This window comes from Peromyscus eremicus, unplaced genomic scaffold, assembly GCF_949786415.1.
Source record: "Peromyscus eremicus unplaced genomic scaffold, PerEre_H2_v1 PerEre#2#chr22_unloc_1, whole genome shotgun sequence".
Classification (NCBI taxonomy): domain Eukaryota; kingdom Metazoa; phylum Chordata; class Mammalia; order Rodentia; family Cricetidae; genus Peromyscus; species Peromyscus eremicus.
Genome location: NW_026734286.1, coordinates 6,590,917 through 6,600,073, shown reverse-complemented (window position 1 = coordinate 6,600,073; position 9,157 = coordinate 6,590,917). Strand labels below are relative to the sequence as shown.

At 53.2% G+C, this 9,157-nt stretch overlaps 1 protein-coding gene across 4 annotated transcripts in view; it reads left to right on the top strand.

Annotated features, from left to right (window-relative positions):
- The first annotated feature begins 5,534 nt into the window (after positions 1–5,534).
- The window catches only part of Kdm4b (lysine demethylase 4B), a 75,711-nt gene continuing 72,088 nt past the window's right edge, over positions 5,535–9,157 (top strand). For all 4 annotated transcript variants that reach the window (XM_059251781.1, XM_059251779.1, XM_059251780.1 and 1 more), the window contains exon 1: positions 5,535–5,641. The gene's annotated coding sequence lies outside the window, so the exon portion shown is untranslated. The remainder of the gene's footprint in view (positions 5,642–9,157) is intronic.

Below are 9,157 nucleotides of genomic sequence, written 5' to 3'. Positions count from 1 at the left end.
CACAGTGCCTGCAGTCTGGACTGCAGGGACCTCTTGGTTGGTGTCAGCCTCCTGAGCAAGGTCAGCCACCTTGTCAGAGTAAGGCCATCTTCCTGTCTTTCCTGAAGAAGTTTGTTTTTGCCGTTCACTCATTTTCTAGGGGAGTTTTGACCTTTCTTCAACTTTTATTTAGTTCTTAAAAATTGCATTGGTTTGTTTCTTTACTCACCCTCTGTGTGTACAGGAGGGTGGCCCTCCTCAGTGTGTGGGAGCTCGGGGACAGCTTGCGGGAGTCGGTCTCCCTCCCACCACGCAGGGTGCCAGGCTTGGCTGCAAGTGCCTTTACCTGCTGAACCGTCTCAAAGCCGACTTTTATTGATTTATTTACTTTATAATTTTTACATTTTAGTATTTAATTAAATTATGTGTGTGAGTACAGTGCCTGTGGAGACCAGAGAGTGTGTCAGGTCCCCTAGAACTGGAGCTACAGGTGATTGAGAGACATCTGAAACAGGTGCTGGGGACCAAAGACACATCTGGAAGAGCAGCCAGTGTGCTTAGCCACTGAGCCGCCTTTCCAGTCCTCCACCCTTCATTTACTTTATGTCCGTCCTTCCTCCCTCCTTTCCTTCCTTCTGTCCGTCCTCCCTCCCTCCCTTCCTTCATCCCTCCCTCCCTCCTTCCCTCTCTTCCTTCCTTTTTTAAAGACAGGGTCTTACTGTATAGCCCTGGCCTGGGGCTATACACAGAGATCGTCTGCATCTGTCTCCTGAGTGCTGGGATTAAAGGTGTGAACCATGCCTGACAGTTTTAAAAACTTTAAAATTTGATTTTTGCTGTTTTTTGAGACAGGGTCTGGTTGTGTAGCCCAGGCTGGCCTCAAACTCATAAATCCCCTGCCTCAGCCCTTGATGACTGGGATGACAGGCATGCATCATCCCGAGCTACACCCCAGTCTGCTTCTGCATATTCTGTTGCTGTAGCAATTTTGGGGATCAATACGACTGACCTAAAGAGAAAAGGCAGTTCTGGGTTGGCAGGAGGGCTTAGTGGGTAAGGTGCGTACTGCCAAGCCTGGCCACGTGATGGCAGGAACCAACATCTGCAGATTGTCCTCTGACCTCTACATCTGTGGCATGGCATGTACACTCACATATGAGATAAAGAAATGAAAATGTAATAAAAATAATTTAAAACATGCCCATTTGCACTCACAGTAGCTTGCCCTTCATTCACTCCACTAAGACGTCTGTCCCCATGATGTGCCTTGTTGCCTGTCTCCTCAGGCCTCTGTGTGACCCTTCTGTGGCTTGTGTATTTCCTATTGTGCCCATGTGGTAGGTGATTATTATGGGTTAGACCACAACAGTAACATCAGAATTCAAGGGGGTAGGGCTATGGATGGATGGATGACTTGTGTCCTTCTGGAAAGTGGTCGGTGTGCTGTTGGGGACACAGGGCCTTCGATTTGTGTTCTTGAGTTCTCCTGGGCATCACCCTGTGCCAGGCCCTTACCTTTGGCAGAAGCCAGTGGCCTGGCTGTTCCTGCCATCTGCAGCCACCCTGTTGTCTGATGCTCAGGCCTCGCTTACATCCACCCTTCCTTGGCTTCAAGCCCTGGACCTCCTCACTGCCCACCTGCCAGGCCCTGCCTGTGCCCCGGGTCTCCAGTGACGACAGGTCGGAATGGTGTGGCCAAGGGTCCTGCTGCCTGGGACAGGGTGCAGGTGCAGCCTTCTCCTGTCTTCCTGGCCCTGTGGGCCAGCCCTGCCTCGTCCCTCTCGTGGACAACATCCCCACCATGCCCTGGGCCAGCCTCTGTTTCTCCCCACCATAACTCCTGCCCTCCCACCCCTGCTGCCTTGGGGGCAGGTGCCGGGTGCCTGGGTTCTTTCACATCCCAGCGGAGGCCATCGGCAAGCCTGTGTGGCCTGTCCCTGGTCATCTCTGTGTTGACCCATCCTGAAGGGAGGCTGCAGAGCAGTTCCTAGCGTCATCCCCTTGAGCTCTGTGGCTGGCATTGTGTGATCACTTCAGCCAACGGCTCCATGGACAGGACTATGACCTGACTCTAGTGACATCCCAAGGGTACTGAGGATAGACACATCTCCTCATGTACCTAAAGCTCACTGTGTGGTGCAGAGCCTGGCTCTAGCCACTGAGGGACCTCTCTCTGTGGCAGTCCATCCTGCCTGGGTTGCCATCTTGGTGACTTTAGCTAGGGAGGAGCTTGGAGTCAGGGAGGTGTGGGCTCCTGGACTCTTGTCATGACTGGCTGCTACCTGCTGAGGTGGTGGCTTTCTGTTTGGTCCCTTGGTGTCTCTGGTGTGCAGCCTGGGCTGGGCAGATGTGAGTCCCCTGATGGAATGGATGGAGTCACAGCTACAGACCTGCTGGGAGGATTTCTTTCTGGGGGATGCTAGGCAATGTCTGCCCCTCACAGTTAGGCCAAGCCACAAACTGGACGCCCAGTCTGGGGAACTAATGGCTTTATTGGGCTTACTTTTTAATTTTTATTTTATTGTTTTTAAAATTGTATTACCACTATGTATTACCTACATATGGGTGTTTTGCCTGCATGTATGTCTGTGTACTGTGTATGTGTATGTTCCTGGGGCCCCTGGAGGCCAGAAGAGGGCATCAGATCCCCAGGAACTGGAGTTACAGATGGTTGTGAGCCACTGTCGGGGCGCTGGGGTGCTCTGCCAGAGCATCCAGTTCTCTTAACCATAAGCCATCTCTCCAACCAGGCTTACTTAAGGAGCATAGCGGGAGGGGAAGGGGTTATGGGCAGTGGTGTGGGTCCCCTTAAAGCCGCCATAATGGAAAGTCTGCACCCTTAATGGATAATGGAGTCCCCTGTCCTTATCCTCTCTGAGACCATCTGCAGTTAGGGTAGAGTCACCTCAGACGGCTCAAGGAGCAGCTGGATACTCAGGTGCTGCTCCCGTGACCCTCCCCACACTGCTCTGTGAGTGGAGTCCATAAGCCCCGCTGATCCAGTGAAGATGACGGACGTTTTGCTAGGGGAACAGCACTGTACAGGAGCTGGGATTCAGCTGAGTGGTGGCCACTGCTCAAGTTTCTCAGTCCTTCACCTACCCCATGTCCCTCTCAGAATCACCGCAGAGTCTGTGCCCAATGCCAGCTCAAGAGTAAGCTCCTCCATCTCTGGTGTGATTGTTCCGTTGCTGTGAGGCCAAGCAGCTGCTTTTCTTGGCCACACATGTCCCTGAGAAAGTGCTCAGACCCTCACCTGACTTTTCACGGCTTGTCTTTGGTTGAGTGGCAAGGACCCTTTCTGTGTTCTGGATGCTGGTCCCTTGTCTTCTTGTTGTTGAATGGTGTCTTAGTCAGGTCCCTATTGCTGTGATGAACCTCATGACCAAAACAACTTGGGGAGGAAAGGGTTTGTTCAGCTTACACTTCCAGGTGACAGTCCGTCGTTGAAAGAAGTCAGGACAGGAACTCACACAGAGCAGGATCCTGGAGGCAGGAGCTGATGCAGAGGCCATGGAGGGTGCTGCTTACTGGCTTGCTCAGCCTGCTTTCTTATAGAACCCAGGACCAGCAGCCCAGGGATGACACCGCCCACAGTGGGCTGGGCCTTCCCCATTGATCACTAATTGAGAAAATGCCTTACAGCTGGATCTCACAGAGGCATTTCCTCAGCTGAGGCTCCTTCCTCTGATGACTCTAGCTTGTGTCAAGGTGACATGAAACCGGCCAGCACAAATGGTGAGCTCCTTGTATATTCTGGATACTGGCCTCTTGTTTTCTGGTTGAGCGGTGAAGACTCTTTAGATGTTCTGGATGCTGATCTTCTTAGACCTGTGGCTGTTAGGTGTTTCCCAGACTGTCTCTTCCTTTCATCATGGTAGCCTTTGCGTTCAGAGCCCAGTACATGTTTTCTCTTACATCTTGTCTAAAAGCCACCTGCTTCAAGGCCATAAATATTTGTATTCTAAGAATTTGATGTTTGATTTTAAATTTTGGTCTGGACCCATTTAGAATTAACTTTGTGTGGTGTGAGGTCAAGGTCTGAATTCATTCTTTTCCACGTAGATTGTAGGACCTTTTCTTGAACAAAACCCACCCCCTCCCTAGACCAGCCTTCACACAGACCTTCCATTTTGGTCTATTCTGTTCAGGAACCTTGACTCTGGTAGCTCTTGAATGCCCTTAGCCAGGGTTGGCGGTGCTGGGACTAGAACCCAGGGCTCCTGGAGTCACCCCCATCCTTATTTGTTAAATTCTTGTAGCTTTGCCACCCCAAGCCGTCTGACATCTGGTCCTGTCTGGATGCTCAGGCTGAATGACCTCTCCCACCTTGTCCAGAGAGCCCCAGACTAGCCTGGGAGGGTAGAGCCTTCCCTGGGGTCTCAGCCTGGCACTCATCATAATCTGCTGGGCTGGTGGCCAGAGAGCTCCTGTCCCCACAGCTCCCTCCCGCCTCCAGCATCAGTGGCAGCTGAGCGCCGCTCTTTACCTAGGTGCTGGGGTTCAAATTCAAGTCCGGTGGGGCGCAGCAAGCCCTCTCCCCACTGAGCCGTCTCTCCAGCTCTCTGTTGGCGTCTCTGCTCTTTCAGGGAGAAGGTTGTGAGCTGGTGCTGGCAGTTTGGTACCCAACAGGCCCAGAAACAGAGTGGGGGTGGGGGGTGGGGCGAAAAGGTGACTTTGCACTGGGCAGGGGTGAGGACAGGAGCATGCAGGAGGGCCCGGCAGTCTACAGAGAGCAGAGGAGGAGGGGCCTTGCTGGTGCTGGACCTGGAAAGACTGGCCCAGGGGATCCTGAAGATGCATGGTGACAGTGGGGTGGGCGTGCCACGGCTGTGGGTGCCAGGAGGGGAGTCATCAGCCTCACACTGTGTAGGGCGAGCTTCCCTTAGACCCGGGCCATGTCAGCCGGGACTGGACACCTGAGCAGGGGTGAAGGCAGCTGGAGCCCAGGACAACAGGAGGCACGGGTGGGGGCCAGAGGTCGCAGGTTGGTGACCTCGGCCACAGGCTCCCATCATGAGGTCCTAGTGCCACAATGGCTCTTCCCGTCACCAGGCCCTGAGCATCTGAGTCCCTGTACACTAGAAGGCGACTCACTGGCAAGGACCCACTGACCTCCCTCTAGAAGCCAGGCACTTTGGAAGGAGCCAGGCACTTTCTGCTTTTCAAGGCCAAGTGTTAAGTAGCCCAGGCTGGCCTCAGACTTGGTGTGTAGCTGAGGCTGGTCTCAGGTCCCTGCCATCTTTCCTCCACCTCCTGAGTGCTGGATGACAGGCATGTGCCATCACACTTAACTAAACTTGAAAATCAGTAGCTGTCTGTGGCTTCTGGCTTCTAGAAGCTTCTCTCCTGTCACTTGACTGGTCCTGGTTCTCACTGCACTAGCTCATAGTGGGCCAGCACAGAGCTGGGTACAGCCTGCATGCTGTTGAGAACGGACAAGGGCTGGACGGGCTGGACCAGGCCAGTGTCCTGGCGGAGGCTGTGCTGGGAGGATGGGACAGGCAGGGACCGCAGCCCTGCACATCAGTCCTCACTTCCGTCTGTACCTTGCAGGACACTGTTGTCACTGGAGGTGCCTGACAGAAAGCAACCCTGACTGCTTCCTTGAGCCTGGGTCATTTGGCCACCTCAGCCCCCTGGAACCTCCTGGAACCTCCAGGTAAGTACAGCAGCCAGGCTCCAGATGGGTGACCTGATTGTGGGTCCATGGGTCCTGAGATTGGGCAGTGCTGAGGCCTAGTGGCCTATGGGTGGAGTCTGTGCACCTGTCCAGCAGTGACTCAGGCTTCTCTTAGCACTGGTGACTGGGGTCCTCTTGCACTGAGGTAGGACCTGCAGCTCAGGACCATCTGGCTTGTGCATGTTGGTCTCTGGGACACTTTCTTTGGGGCTATGGGGCTGTGGGGCCTGTTTCCGTCATCCACCTACAGCAGGAAGTTGGGATCAGGGATGGGGCTAAGGTCTCCAGCAGTGGGAGGCAGCTTTTAAAACACTGTAAAGACTGGATGTAAGCCAAGGGTGGTGGCCCATGCCTTTAATCCCAGCACTTGGGAGGCAGCAGAAGCAGGTGGATCTCTGGGTTTGAGGCCAGCCTGGGCTCCATAGTGAGTTCTAGTATAGCCAGAAGAGCATAGTAAGCCCCTATCTTGAAAAGAAAGAAAAACAAAACAAAACAACAGCAACAAAACCCTAGTGGATGTGGGGCTAGAGAGATGATCCAGTGGTTAATAGCAATGCTGCTCTTCCAGAGGACCTGGCTTCAGTTCCCAGCACCCATGTCAGGGGCCTACGACGGTCTGTAGCTCCAGTTCCAGAGATCCAGTATTCCGGTACCTGCAGGCACCTGTACTCACGTGCACACACAGCTTTCATCTCACTGTGCAGGGCACTACTGTTGCTCACATGTACACACACAAACACATATAATTTTTAAAAATCTTAAAAAATGAAAGAGCCTGTTTATGGGGTAGTATGTGTGCATACACATGTGTGTGCATGTGTTTCTGGGGCTGGGGTGAACCCAGGGCCTTGTGCATGCTGGCCCATGCTTAGCACCAAGCCTCACCCCAGCCTACTTGTGAAGTGTGAATCATGTTAACTGCACTGTCCAGTGCTCACCATGTTTCTGTGGTGGCCTTCAGAGTCCCTGCCCAGCATGGGATGTTGGTTCTACCCATGTCCTTCTCAGATCCCCTTGAAGTGCAGTGAGGTACTGCTATCCCGTCACCCTCTCTCACCTCAGGTTCCTCTGACCTCAAGGAAGCCAGATGGGTGTGTGGGGGTGGGTAGGTGGGGGGGTAGGAACACAATCCAGGACCCTGTGTGCAGAATTTGGACACAACCACTACACCACTCTGCAATTTGGACAGGCCTAATACTGCATCTGCAGTGGTCCAGAGCTCCCCAGGAAGGGGACAGGGCTGAGAAAGGCCATTGGGGCCACTGAGTTGTGGTAAACATTGGGGGTTTCAGGTTGGGCTCCTGTTGGCAGTGGAGATGCTGCTGCCAATTGGTTTAACTGCCACCTCTTAGTTCAGGGACGCGTCCCAGCAAGGTGATTGTGCAGGGCAACTGAGCTGGGCAGGCCCCTGCAGACTGGAACTGGGGAGGCCTTTCCTCTTGCTGTTGACAGGACGCCACAGCTCAGAAGGGTTGACCTGCAGGGCCCAGGCTGCAGCAGGGCCCAGGCTGCAGGCATCTTAGGTGGGGCTGGGTCTCTGGGTCCCTGCCTATCTTGTAAATAAAACTTTATTAGTTTACAGCTGGCACAATGGAGTCTTGTACCAGAGATTACTGCCTGTGGGGCTGAAAATGGCCAGAGCCACTATACACAGGCAGTGTGGATTACTGGTGGGCAAGAGGCGATGTTGGTGACCTGGCTTGGAAGTCATTCTATCTTAACCTCCTGAAACACTGCTTTTGTCCGTCAAGCTCAGCTGTGCTCCAGGCAGCCTTTGCCCTCAACCAAAGTGCTCTGAGCCAGGATGGGCACACAGGGAGCAGAAGAGTGCATGCTGAGCCCGGCTTTCCCTCCAGCTCCCCAGAGGGAAACTAAGGACTCCACAGTGAGGCCTTGCCTAGTGATGGTGCTTGGGACAGACGGGGCTTGGCAGGTCCTATGGGTGCCTCTGTAAGGAGCATCCACTCAGGCCCGCCGCCAAGAGTGGACAGCTCAGTGGTTTGCAGTATATTCAGAATAGTGCCGCCCTTGCCACTGTCGAGTTCCAGAACATCCAGCTCACCACTCCAAAAGGAAGCCCCATCCCCATGAGCAGTTACCTCTTTCCCCAGCCTCTAGCACCCACAAATCCACTTCCCATTTGTGGATTGGCCCGTTTTGGAAATTTCCTGTTACAGATTCCCACACTGAGTGTTGACTTAGTCAGGGTTTCTGTTGCTGTGTTGACACACCTTGACCAAAGCAATGTGGGGAGGAAAGAGTTTATTCAGCTTACACTTCTTCCAGGTAACAGTCCACCATTGAAGGAAGTCAGGATGGGAACTCACATGAGGCAGGAACCTGGAGGCAGGAGCTGATGCAGAGGCCATGGAGGATGCTGCTTACTAGCTTGATCCCCGTGACTTGCTCAGCCTGCTTTCTTATAGAACCCAGGACCAGCAGCCCAGGGATGGCACCCCCCACAATGGACTGGGCCTTCCCCATTGATCACTAATTGAGAAAATGCTCTATAGGCTTGCTTGCAGATAGAGCTTATGGAGACATTTTCTTTTTTTGGTTTTTTCGAGACAAGGTTTCTCTGTGTATCTTTGCGCCTTTCCTGGATCTGCTCTGTAGACTAGGCTGGCCTCAAACTCACAAAGTTCCTCCTGCCTCTGCCTTCCGAGTGCTGGGATTAAAGGCGTGTGCCACCACCGCCCGGCTGGAGACATTTCCTAATGAGGCTCCTTCCTCTTAAGTGACTTTAGCTTGTGTCAAGTTGATGTAAAATTAGCCAGCATGAGTGGCCTTTTGTTTCTGGGTCTCGCACTGAAGCTGATCTTCAGGCCCTCCACGCTGTGTGTGTCTGAGTCTCACTCTTGTTCAGGGCTGCCTGGTGTTCCAGTGTATGGCTGGGCCACTCTTTACCTGTCCTGTGTCTTGTCTGTGTTGGTGGCTGTGTGGGACATGAAGTCACTCCTTGAACTAACGTTGGCTCTGGTTTGTGGTGGCAGTAGCTTTGGTCTATGGTAGTTTGAATAAGAATGGCTCCCGATAGGCTCCTATATTTGAATAGGTGGGATTAGGAGGTGTGGACTTGTTGGAGGTGTGTCCCTGGGGTGGGCTTTGAGGTTTCAAAAGCTCATATCGGACTCTGTCTCAGATCTGCCTGCTGCTTGTGGATCAGGATATAAACAAGCTACTACTTCAGCACCATGCCTTGTCTGCACTCCAGCCTGCTCCCCGCCATGGTGATCATGGACTAAGCCTCTGAAACTGTAAGCCCTCAGTTAGATGTTTTTCTTTATCAGAGTTACCGTGGTCATGGTGGCTCCTCACAGTGGTAAAACAGTGGCTGAGACAGGCCTTTGGAGCTAGCAGGCGTTCCCAGTGGCTGCCCCACCTTCCATCTGTAGTTGGAGTGAGAATGGTTGTAGCCTTTGCAGAAATGCCTGGAGCATCATCTGGAGTTGCTCCCCACCTTCTCAGAAGCTGTGATCTGGGCTGTGACAGCTG